A 12,225-nucleotide genomic window follows, 5' to 3' on the forward strand; every position below is an offset into this window, starting at 1 on the left:
TGGAAAGATGCGTACTAATTTCTCTATTCTTTTTGTTAGGTTGTATATTTCTGGGGCGAGTCGGCAATTGTTAACCCGGATTGGTTCTTTTGATTTGAGTCGAGTTCGTGGTAAGTTGTTGAATGTTTAATGAACTGTAGTCTGTGGGTCTTTTGACTTCCATCAGTTCATGTGTTACTGCTTGTTGTCGTCGGAGATTTGGAGTGGGAACATTTGCGAATACTGACAACCACGATATTGGTGTGGATTTAAGAGTTCCTGTCAGGATCCTCATCATGTCATTTAGACGGGTATCTATTTTCTTGACATGGCTACTTCTCCTCCAAACAAGAGAACAGTATTCGGCGACAGGATACACAAGTACTTGTGCTGTAGTTCTTAAGTAATTTGCATTAGATCCCCACCTATCGCCAGCCTGTTTCTTAATATATTATTTCTTATTTTAGCTTCTGTCCTGTTAGTTCTCGGTGTTTCCCTAATGTCAGGCTCTGTCAAGAGTAACACCTTAATATTTGGGGTGTCGTCTACGTCGTAATTTTTCGTTGTGAAACATTACTCTCAGTTCCCTGTTTGCCATTCTTCTGGTTACGTGGAATGACATGGCTTCTGTTATAATCTTTAAAAGTGAGGTTCTTAAGCATGTTTTCGATTAGCGGTGTGATCTTTGAGCTTGGGACGGTTTAATTTGGCTTATACATTAATATACCCATCAGCACGGTGACGTACGTTGCTGTGCGGTCAATGAAGGAAACTGAGGTTTTGTATTTAGTTTAGAAGCCCGCTTCTATAAAAGATGTTACGGCGAGATTTTGCTCGCAGTAGCTTAGATTAGCACGGAATCCTCCAATAACCACTTCACTTACCGAAGATGTAAGGGGACATATGGCTGCAGCATAGATGCAGAAATTAAGCTTAGTAAATTCGACCACTTATATGAAACAATTAACAAAAATCTTAAAAATGAAACTAGGAAATGTATTCAAATCAAACACTACAAAACTGTTGCATATCCCACACAGTACGAGAGACATGAGTGACTAACGAAAAGCAAGAAAGCCGTAATCAGGCACAAGAAATATAATTCCTAGAAAGATTTAAAGGTTGCACAGTAGAAGACAGACTAAAGAATTAAGGTATTAGAGAATAACCAAAACATTTTCTTCTGAACGATACAATTCTAGATAACAGTAGAAAATGGAACGAACACCTAGAAAGAATGGAGAGTGCGAGACACCACTTATAGGTTAGAGAAAGTGTCAAGGAAGAAGCAAAAGGCAACTTTGCCTCATACCGGGAGAGGAAAAGAAGAAGAAGATGTAGCCGACGGATTCGGTTTTTGACCGAGGAAACTGCTACATCACGTCAAGACGTGTTGTTTTATATTTTTCTTTCATTTCTGTTCCTGCTCTATGTTTTTGTTCAGATACAAAAGAGAATCTGTTCGAAATACGAGGGTGAGACAAATGAAAACCTTAAATTTGTAATAGCAAATCGAAGATTCGCTCCGTTAACCTGTAAGTTTGTAAGCGTGCTACAAACAGCATGCAGAATGGCCTGTAGGTGACAGCATAGAGCAGATGCACACATACCGTCGCAGTATCAATATAAAGATCGCCGCCCCACTTGCGACTTGCACCAGAGAATAAATGGTTCAAATGGCTCTGAGCACTATGGGACTTAACATCTGAGGTCATCAGTCCCCTAGAACTTAGAATTACTTAAACCTAACTAACCTAAGGACATCACAAACATCCATGCCCGGGGCAGGATTCGAACCTGCGACCGTAGTGGTCACGCGGTTCCACACTGACCAGAGAAGAACAGCGTTCTGTTATTCGGTTTTGGCGTAGTGAAGGTGTGTGAAACCTATTAAAGTTCATCGACGAATGAAGATGCAGTACGGTGATACATGTTTGTCACAGTAGCAAGTCTACGACAGGAGTAGGAAGTTCGCAAATGGTGTGACTTCAGTGGAAGATTCTCCCCGTCCAGGTCAAGCACAACGAGTTGTGACTCCACAGAACATTGCAGCAGTTGATGCCATAGTGAAGGAAAACCGCCGAGTGACACTGAATGACACTGCAGCATGTTTACAGTTAGTCATGGATCAGGACACCACATTGTGCATGATGTGCTCCAGTTTCACAAAGTGTCTTCAAGATGGATGCCACGGCAGCTGACTCTTGAAATGAGAGAACGACGTGTTGATGCTTGTGAAGAACTTCTTCGGCGCTTTGAACGAGAAGGTGATGGCTTCCTTGCAAGAATCGTTATAGGGGACGAAATCTGGGTTCACTTCCACCAACTGGAAACGAAGAGAGCGAGCAAGGAATGGCGCCATTCCTCGTCACCAAAACCAAAGAAGTTTCGAACAGAACCATCAGTAGGGAAGGTTACGCTGACTCTCTTTTGGACGAAAAAGGCGTCGTTTTGGAGCATTACATGCCTAGAGGGACCACTGTCACTTGTGCATCATACACAGATCTCCTAAAAAAATCATCTGCGGCCTACAATCAAATCAAAGCGACGTGGATTGCTGTCGGCAGGTGTCTTTTTGCAACATGACAATGCAAGGCCCCACACTGTCCGTACAACAGTTGCAACAATCACAGACCTGCATTTTGAGTGTCTTCCTCATCCACCATACTCACCAGACCTTGCCCCAAGTGATTTCCATATGTTTGGACCACTCAAAGACGCAGTGGGAGGAAAGAAGTTCCATTCTGATGAAGAGGTACGCCACGTGATGCATGAGTGGTTGCGCGGACTACCAAAAGAATTTTTTCTAAAGGAATTTATGCACTTTGTAAGCGCTGGAGGACTTGCATTGAGCGTTGGGGAGATTATGTTGAAAAGTGATACAGCTTTGTACCACTTGTGCACAATAAATAATATTAAAAAATACTTAAGGTTTTCATTTGACTCACCCTCGTTTTCCAAAATCATCATGGAACGGAAAACCACACTGCATCTCAAATCTGCAGGTGGCAGCAGAGAGAAATAAGAACATGTATTAACTGTGGCCAGTGATATGCACGAAATTTATACGAAAAATATAACTGCAGTGACAACACGAGCAGGAGCTATTTGGGAAAATAATTAGAAGACTGTCGAAGATAGTCTCAGGAATACTTCGGTCTGTAAACATTAATAAACGTGACGTATTTTGCAAGGTGTCGGTCGTATATCCCGAGGCCCCAAAAAATGCATGAACTTTCCCCTACGTCCATTAGCTCATTCTGTTATAGAAATATGTGTTGCGGTAGGAATCATATGACATCATATAGTATTTATTTATCACACAGAATCATTTTTACATGGAAAGGATTATCTGCATAATGGTAATGAGCTCGAATATACATATTTATTATTTTATGTAGGAAGTTCAAACTCTCCCCCATCATGAACTATACACACCAAAAACTAACAAAAATATTCCCATTTTCCAGGAGTATCTCTGATTCAGTTTTGAACATTTGAAACATTATCCTGGGACTACTCATAATTACAAGGGGAAATAAAAACAGTGAATGATAAAAATACGAATAACAATGACAATGATAATAGAAGGCACAAAGAAGCCGTGTTTAATATCATCAGAAGCACAAAGTGTAATGACAGGGGAAGACTGAAATGACCGTAACTATTCAGAAAAAGCTGACTTTTTATTAATGAGACAATCAATTTCGGTCAGCTGTCACTATGTTCAGACCTGAGTGAATCCAGTACATTACATAATTCGTGTCATTGTATGTATAGATGCTACAGTCACATTAATCAGCCATAAAAGCATCGTCATGACATGGCTAATTAATGTAATATATGCAATGCCACGAATAACGTAAGGTACTGGATTCACCCATTATCTGAAGATGGTGATAGATGACCGATATTAATTACCTGGTTAATATCGTTTCTGAGATCGATGACTGCATTTATAACAAAACAAGCATTTACTGGCTCGCTGTGAAACCTTATTACGAGCATGTCGCAACTCGTGAAAAGAGCTGACTGTTTCAATAGAGGACTGTAGACAAGGGGGAGGGAAAGATGAAGGGGGAGGGGAAGAGGAAGTTGATACTAGTGATCTACAGGCAAGTGTATGAGTTTCTTCAGATTTTGAAGAAGACCCTTCTAGAGACGGGTTCTTGTTACAGAAAAGGAATTTGAGAAGATGGCTCTATTATACGACTGAACAGACAAGATTTTAATTTGTTGGGAGCCACTACTTCTTCTATGATATTTAGGCAGATGTGTGAGAGGTGAGTGTGAACGAGAGGGAGGCAAAGACAGAGCAGGCGGTTCTGCAGCAAGAGGGTATGGTAATCGTTAATTCTGTATTCACGTAGCTATGATAATTGTTTCTTAGCTAAGAGTGATATGATCGAAAAAACGATAGGCATTAATGTATCGCGCACACGCGTTCATCGACAGTTCCATCCGGTGTGAAGTACTTCAGGTAAGTCCTTGAATAATACACTACTGGCCGTTAAAATTGCTACACCAAGAAGAAATGCAGATGATAAACGGGTATTCATTAGACAAATGTATTATACTAGAACTGACATGTGATGACATTTTCACGCGATTCGGGTGTGCATAGATCCTGAGAAATCAGTACCTCTGGCCGTAATAACGGTGTTGATACGCCTGGTCATTGAGTCAAACAGAGGTTGGATGGCGTGTACACGTACAGCTATCCATGCAGCTTCAACACGATACCACAGTTCATCAAGAGTAGTTGAAATGGATCAAATGGCTCTGAGCACTATGGGGCTTAACATCTGAGGTCATCAGTCCCTTAGAACGTAGAACTACTTGAACCTAACTAACCTAAGGACATCACACACATCCATGCCCAAGCCAGGATTCGAACCTGCGACGGTAGCGGCAGCGCGGTTCCGGACTGAAGCGCCTAGAACCGCGTGATCAAGAGTAGTGACTGGCGTATTGTGACGAGCCAGTTGCTCGGCCACCATTGACCAGACTATTTCAATTCGTGAGAAATCTGGAGAATGTGCTGGCCAGGGCAGCAGTCGAACATTTTCTGTATCCAGAAAGGCCCGTACAGGACCTGCAACTTGCGGTCGTGCATTATCCTGCTGAAATGTAGGGTTTCGTAGGGATCGAATGAAGGGTAGAGCCACGGGTCGTGACACATATGAAATGTAACGTCCACTGTTCAAAGTGACGTCAATGCGAACAAGAGGTGACCGAGACGTGTAACCAGTGGCACTCCATACCATCACGCTGGGTGATACGCCAGTATGGCGATGACGAATAAACGCTTCCAATATGCGTTCACCGCGATGTCGCCAAACACGGATGCGACCATCATGATGCTGTAAACAGAACCTGGATTCATCCAAAAAAAACGACGTTTTCCCATTCGTGCTCCCAGGTTCGTCGCTGAGTACACCATCGCAGGCGCTCCTGTCTGTGATGCAGCGTCAAGGGCAACCGCAGCCATGGTCTCCGAGCTGATAGTCCATGCTGCTGCAAACGTCGTCGAACTGTTCGTGCAGATAGTTGTTGTAAACGTCCCCATCTGTTGACTCAGGGATCGAGATGTGGCTGTATGATCCGTTACAGCCATGCGGATAAGATGCCTGTCATCTCAACTGCTAGTGATACGAGGCCGTTGGCATCCAGCACGGCGATCCGTATTACCCTCCTGATCCCACCGATTCCATATTCTGCTAACAGTCATTGGATCTCGACCAACGCGCGCAGCAGTGTCGCGATACGATAAACCGCAATCGCGATATGCTACAATCCGACCTTTATCAAAGTCGGAAACGTGGTGGTACGCATTTCTCCTCCTTACTCGAGACATCACAACAACGTTTCACCAGGCAACACCGATCAACTGCTATTTGTGTATGAGAAATCGGTTGGAAACTTTCCTCATGTCAGCACGTTGTAGGTGTCGCCATCGGCGCCAACCTTGTGTGAATGCTCTGAAAAGCTTAACGTTTGCATATCTCAGCATCTTCTTCCTGTCGGTTAAATTTCGCGTCTGTAGCACCTCATCTTCGTGGTGCAGCAATTTTCATGACCAGTAGTGTATAACAGCCGGCCGGTGTGGCCGAGCGATTCTACTCGCTTCAGTCTGGAACTGCGCGACCGCTACGGTCGCAGTTTCGAATCCTGCCGCGGGCATGGATGTGTGTGATGTACTTAGGTTAGTTAGGTTTAAGTAGTTCTAAGTTCTAGGAGACTGATGACCTCAGATGTTAAGTCCTATAGTGCGATTTGAACCATGTGAATAATATAACTGGCAAACACGTTCGTGTGGTTAAATTCATGGTAAGCATAGAGCATGTAAGCAGAGACCTGAATAAAAGTTCACCTGCTCGCAAGTACTGAAGACCAGCAACGCAACCAAAACGTGTGCTGACGCTGGCGAAGACTTCAGCAACGGACCTCGACAGTGCAATCGGCCGGCATCTGAAAGCAGACGCGCCTGCTACGGCATTTATGTCGCTGCGCCCGACTTCGGCACTCCAGAACGACCTCGGTGACGTCGCGGCTAGAGGGGTCCCCTCGAAGAGCAGCCGATATCTCGGTGCCACTGCTGGAAGAAATGCCGACTCATGCAAGTGTTATCACGTCTCTTTAATCTTTAGTTTGCTTCGAGATAAACAACCATGACTTGGCAACACGTGTGCTTAAGTAACACCGCCCTTGTGACACCAAGCTGAGTCTGGTATTGAACAGCCTGCCAAAAATAGATGAACGACGATATTTCCATACTATTTTCTTTTCCGGTTAACTTCGCTACCCTTTATATCTACTAACAAACTTGGACACATGACTCTACGAGAGCTAAATGAATACTTCTCAGGCTAGCAAAGAGAAGTGACGTAGATACCAGTGAAAATTTCTTTTTCTTAAGATGTTTCTACTCATTGCACAATGATCTAATTCAAATGTAAACTTTTTCTTCAAAACAGTATTTCGTTTGTACAGCTTGTAAGGAAGGCATGTCATTCTGATTTTTGTAAGTTACCGACGAACATTTCAGAGAGAGAGAGAGAGAGAGAGCAAGTTATGTTACTGTTAAACAATCTTTGGTCTTGTGGCACTGTTTTTGCCTCTGGACAGTCTGATACATCCTTAGTTGAAGTGTGGTAAGTTATGGACGTATTCAGTAGCGCTATGTTGATTTGTGATTGTATTTGTTACATGAAGAAAGATTTGTTGTAAAGAACTGTACGGATGAATATGATACATATATTGAAAGGTGAAAACAATATAAATTTTGAATAATGTTATTTTTTATGAGCATAAGTTTAAGGTAAGACAGCAGCACTGCGCAGCTAGTTTGTTGGAATGATTATTTTCAACTAGTTAACTTCTTTCACTTGCTCAGAGCTGAGAGAAAAGCAACCCACTTTTCTGAGTCATGCATTAACATTTCAACCGATTAAGCTATTTGGTTTTTATAGAAATTTTACGTTAAAAATGTACCCTTTTTAAACCATTGTTCACTTTGTTTACACAGCATTGCAGAGACCAATGTTATGTGTGAAGATCATGAGAAGTTTTACTCTAACTTTTTGAATACATACAGGGTTATTAGAAATGATTGAAGCTATTTCACAGCTCTACAATAACTTCATTATTTGATTTTCACAATGCTTTGCACACACATACAAAAACTCAAAAAGTTTTTTTAGGCATTCATAAATGTTCGATATGTGCCCCTTTAGTGATTCGGCAGACATCAAGCCGACAATCAAGTTCCTCCCACACTCGGCACAGCATGTCCCCATCAATGAGTTCGAAAGCATCGTTGATGTGAGCTCGCAGTTCTGGCACGTTTCTTGGTAGAGGAGGTTTAAACACTGAATCTTTCACATAACCCCACAGAAAGAAATCGCATGGGGTTAAGTCGGGAGAGCGTGGAGGCCATGACATGAATTGCTGATCGTGATCTCCACCACGACCGATCAATCGGTTTTCCAATCTTCTGTTTAAGAAATGCCGAACATCATGATGGAAGTGCGGTGGAGCATCATCCTGTTGAAAGATGAAGTGGCGCTGTCGGTCTCCTGTTGTGGCATGAACCAATTTATTCGTCGACTTCAACCGTTTCTTCGCTCACTGCAGGCCGACTCGTTGATTTCCCGTTACAGAGGCATCCAGAAGCTTTAAACTGCGCATACCATCGCCGAATGGAGTTAGCAGTTGGTGGATCTTTGTTGAACTTCGTCCTGAAGTGTCACTGCACTGTTATGACTGACTGATGTGAGTGCATTTCAACCACGACATAAGCTTTTTGGCTCCTGTCGCCATTTTGTCTCATTGCGCTCTCGAGCGCTCTGGCGGCAGAAACCTGAAGAGCGGCTTCAGCCGAACAAAACTTTATGAGTTTTTCAACGTGTCTGTAGTGTGTCGTGACCATATGTCAATGAATGGAGCTACAGTGAATTTATGAAATCGCTTCAATCATTTGTAATAGCCCTGTACTTTAATCTAAAATCGTTGTCTTGGAATACCATTTCTTAGGAATAGCTACTCTCCCCATTACACTGTTCAAAGAAGGTTTATCATTATGCACTACCACACTACATCATGTGGTATGCTACAGTTTGAATATTGTTTGGTAATTTTATTTAAGAAGTAGTAACGTAGCTTAGCCACTGCGTGCTTGCTGTTCGCTGTTGTGATTTCGAGAAATCTGCAAAAAAGTAGTCACGAGGCAACGTAAGTGGAAATTTTGAATAGTGCCAGATTATTGTTTTACTTCGTGAGACCTTAACTTTTCCTGGCGAATTGAATGATCAAATAACTTACGGGTTTGCTGCCGGTTGACGTCACCGACCACTGCCGATATTGCGACAGCAGCACACCCTGACATTCTCAAGGCACAACTGCAAGGAGGAAGCAATGTGCAAGGGAATTTAATACCTCGGTTCACAGAGGAGAAACAAGGAAGGTACCACACATAGTACAAGTAACCGCAGAGTCTACACACAACCAAAGATAACCAAAATCAGAAATATCGATAATGACTATTAATCAGCAGGTGAGGTAGCACTAATTCTGTCCCTCTGTTCTTTTTATGAGAGACTTAGCCGGATTCCAAGCAGCATTTAAACAAAATCCACCATCTCTGTTTATAAGGTTGCTTGATAGTTTGATTTCAACAACTTTCTTAATAACACAATCCCAATAGCTGGACGTGCAAGCCAGAATATCCGTGTTGTTGTGTTCTATAGGATGACCGGTGTCAAGCCAATGTTCTGCAATAGCGTATTTGCTCGGCTGTTGTAAGCGTATGTGACGCTTATGTTCAATGCACCGGTTTCCACAGTCCTCATTGTCTGACCAATATATGAGATGCCACAACTGCAAGGAATACGATAGACACCAGCCTTACGCAAACCAAGATCATCTTTTACGGACGCCAACAGGACCTTAATCTTAGAAGGTGCTCGTGAAACACATTTCACATCATATTTCCGCAAAATACGGCCAATCCTGTTGGAAATGCTTCCTTCGTAAGGCAAAAAGGCCGTAGACTTAGGTACCACTTCGTTGCTATCTTCACTCTTAAACGTCCCCTTTGAAAAATTATATAGGACTGTGCTTAAACTGACACACAATGTTTTTAGCGCAACGCAATCTGACTTTCAAAAATCCCTACAAAAGAATGGCCCCGACTAACATTAACCTATACCTTTCACAAACCACTTACCTCACAAAAATCTTCATTACTCGAACTACTGCAATACAGCGAGCGCCACTACTGCCAGCTAAATAAAAGATACAAACTACAGAAGGCACTAACTACTGATAGGGATAGTTAGCAAATGAAAGATTTTAATAGAGAACAAACAATGTATTTACCTTAATAATCATAATATATATAGCAGTTCATGACATCCAGTCTTACAAATCTCAAAACTCCGCCATCTCTCTCCCCACATCCACCACTGCTGGCAGCTCACCTCCAACTGCGCAACGCTACGCGCTGTTCGCATCCAGCTCCCAACACTACAATGGCAGACAACAATGCAAACTAGCCACAGACTGCCCACAGCACAGCCAGTGATTTTCATGCAGAGCGCTACGTAACGTTGCCAATAAGAAAACGTAAACAGCCTACTTACATAGCCCCCATGCACCCCACAAAAAATTTTACAAATTATTTTGTGGTTGTTCCGTATTTCTAAGTCCCTCTTCCCGTGTTGGAGCGCGAGTGTCCTCTGAAATATGTAATTTTTGTATTACTTGTGCCAACTGATCTTGTACTTCCCGGATTTCTCTTTTGTGTTGCGTATTAATTTGATTCTGATTTTGTTTTAATTTCTATGTAAGTAGGCTGTTTATGTTTTCTTATTGGCAACGTTACGTAGCGCTCTGTATGAAAATCACTGGCTGTGCTGTGGGCAGTCTGTGGCTAGTTTGCATTGTTGTCTGCCATTGTAGTGTTGGGCAGCTGGATGTGAACAGCGCGTAGCGTTGCACAGTTGGAGGTGAGCCGCCAGCAGTGGTGGATGTGGGGAGAGAGATGGCGGAGTTTTGAAATTTGTAAGACTGGATGTCATGAACTGCTAGATATACACTCCTGGAAATGGAAAAAAGAACACATTGACACCGGTGTGTCAGACCCACCATACTTGCTCCGGACATTGCGAGAGGGCTGTACAAGCAATGATCACACGCACGGCACAGCGGACACACCAGGAACCGCGGTGCTGGCCGTCGAATGGCGCTAGCTGCGCAGCATTTGTGCACCGCCGCCGTCAGTGTCAGCCAGTTTGCCGTGGCATACGGAGCTCCATCGCAGTCCTTAACACTGGTAGCATGCCGCGACAGCGTGGACGTGAATCGTATGTGCAGTTGACGGACTTTGAGCGAGGGCGTATAGTGGGCATGCGGGAGGCCGGGTGGACGTACCGCCGAATTGCTCAACACGTGGGGCGTGAGGTCTCCACAGTACATCGATGTTGTCGCCAGTGGTCGGCGGAAGGTGCACGTGCCCGTCGACCTGGGACCGGACCGCAGCGACGCACGGATGCACGCCAAGACCGTAGGATCCTACGCAGTGCCGTAGGGGACCGCACCGCCACTTCCCAGCAAATTAGGGACACTGTTGCTCCTGGGGTATCTGCGAGGACCATTCGCAACCGTCTCCATGAAGCTGGGCTACGGTCCCGCACACCGTTACGCCGTCTTCCGCTCACGCCCCAACATCGTGCAGCCCGCCTCCAGTGGTGTCGCGACAGGCGTGAATGGAGGGACGAATGGAGACGTGTCGTCTTCAGCGATGAGAGTCGCTTCTGCCTTGGTGCCAATGATGGTCGTATGCGTGTTTGGCGCCGTGCAGGTGAGCGCCACAATCAGGACTGCATACGGCCGAGGCACACAGGGCCAACACCCGGCATCATGGTGTGGGGAGCGATCTCCTACACTGGCCGTACACCACTGGTGATCGTCGAGGGGACACTGAATAGTGCACGGTACATCCAAACCGTCATCGAACCCATCGTTCTACCATTCCTAGACCGGCAAGGGAACTTGCTGTTCCAACAGGACAATGCACGTCCGCATGTATCCCGTGCCACCCAACGTGCTCTAGAAGGTGTAAGTCAACTACCCTGGCCAGCAAGATCTCCGGATCTGTCCCCCATTGAGCATGTTTGGGACTGGATGAAGCGTCGTCTCACGCAGTCTGCACGTCCAGCACGAACGATGGTCCAGCTGAGGCGCCAGGTGGAAATGGCATGGCAAGCCGTTCCACAGGACTACATCCAGCATCTCTACGATCGTCTCCATGGGAGAATAGTAGCCTGCATTGCTGCGAAAGGTGGATATACACTGTACTAGTGCCGACATTGTGCATGCTCCGTTGCCTGTGTCTACGTGCCTGTGGTTCTGTCAGTGTGATCATGTGATGTATCTGACCCCAGGAATGTGTCAATAAAGTTTCCCCTTCCTGGGACAATGAATTCACGGTGTTCTTATTTCAATTTCCAGGAGTGTATTATGACTATTAAGGTAAATACATTGTTTGTTCTCTATTAAAATCTTTCATTTGCTAACTATCCCTATCAGTAGTTAGTGTCTTCCGTAGTTTGAATTTCTTAATTTTTTCATACTCTTCTGTGTCAGTGATGGCTACAGGTCTTGTGTCATTCAGATCATCATCTACCTTTGTAGATAAGTTAGTGAACTGATATGAAAGTTCGGCTACTTTATCCGTTAGTGAAC

The 12,225-nt window shown here is 44.2% G+C and overlaps 1 protein-coding gene across 7 annotated transcripts in view; it reads right to left on the reverse strand.

The window, feature by feature from the left end:
• The window catches only part of LOC126174953 (UDP-glycosyltransferase UGT5-like), a 486,206-nt gene that overhangs the window by 69,610 nt on the left and 404,371 nt on the right, over nucleotides 1-12,225 (reverse strand). Inside the window, exon 1 of one of the 7 annotated variants that reach the window (XM_049921414.1) lies at nucleotides 6,353-6,489. The exons of 4 other annotated variants lie outside the window; for them this stretch is intronic. The gene's annotated coding sequence lies outside the window, so the exon portion shown is untranslated. Of the gene's footprint in view, nucleotides 1-6,336; nucleotides 6,490-12,225 lie in introns of those variants that run through there. 2 more of the 7 variants (XM_049921415.1, XM_049921416.1) reach the window with 2 other exon arrangements.

This window comes from Schistocerca cancellata, chromosome 3, assembly GCF_023864275.1.
Source record: "Schistocerca cancellata isolate TAMUIC-IGC-003103 chromosome 3, iqSchCanc2.1, whole genome shotgun sequence".
NCBI lineage: Eukaryota > Metazoa > Arthropoda > Insecta > Orthoptera > Acrididae > Schistocerca > Schistocerca cancellata.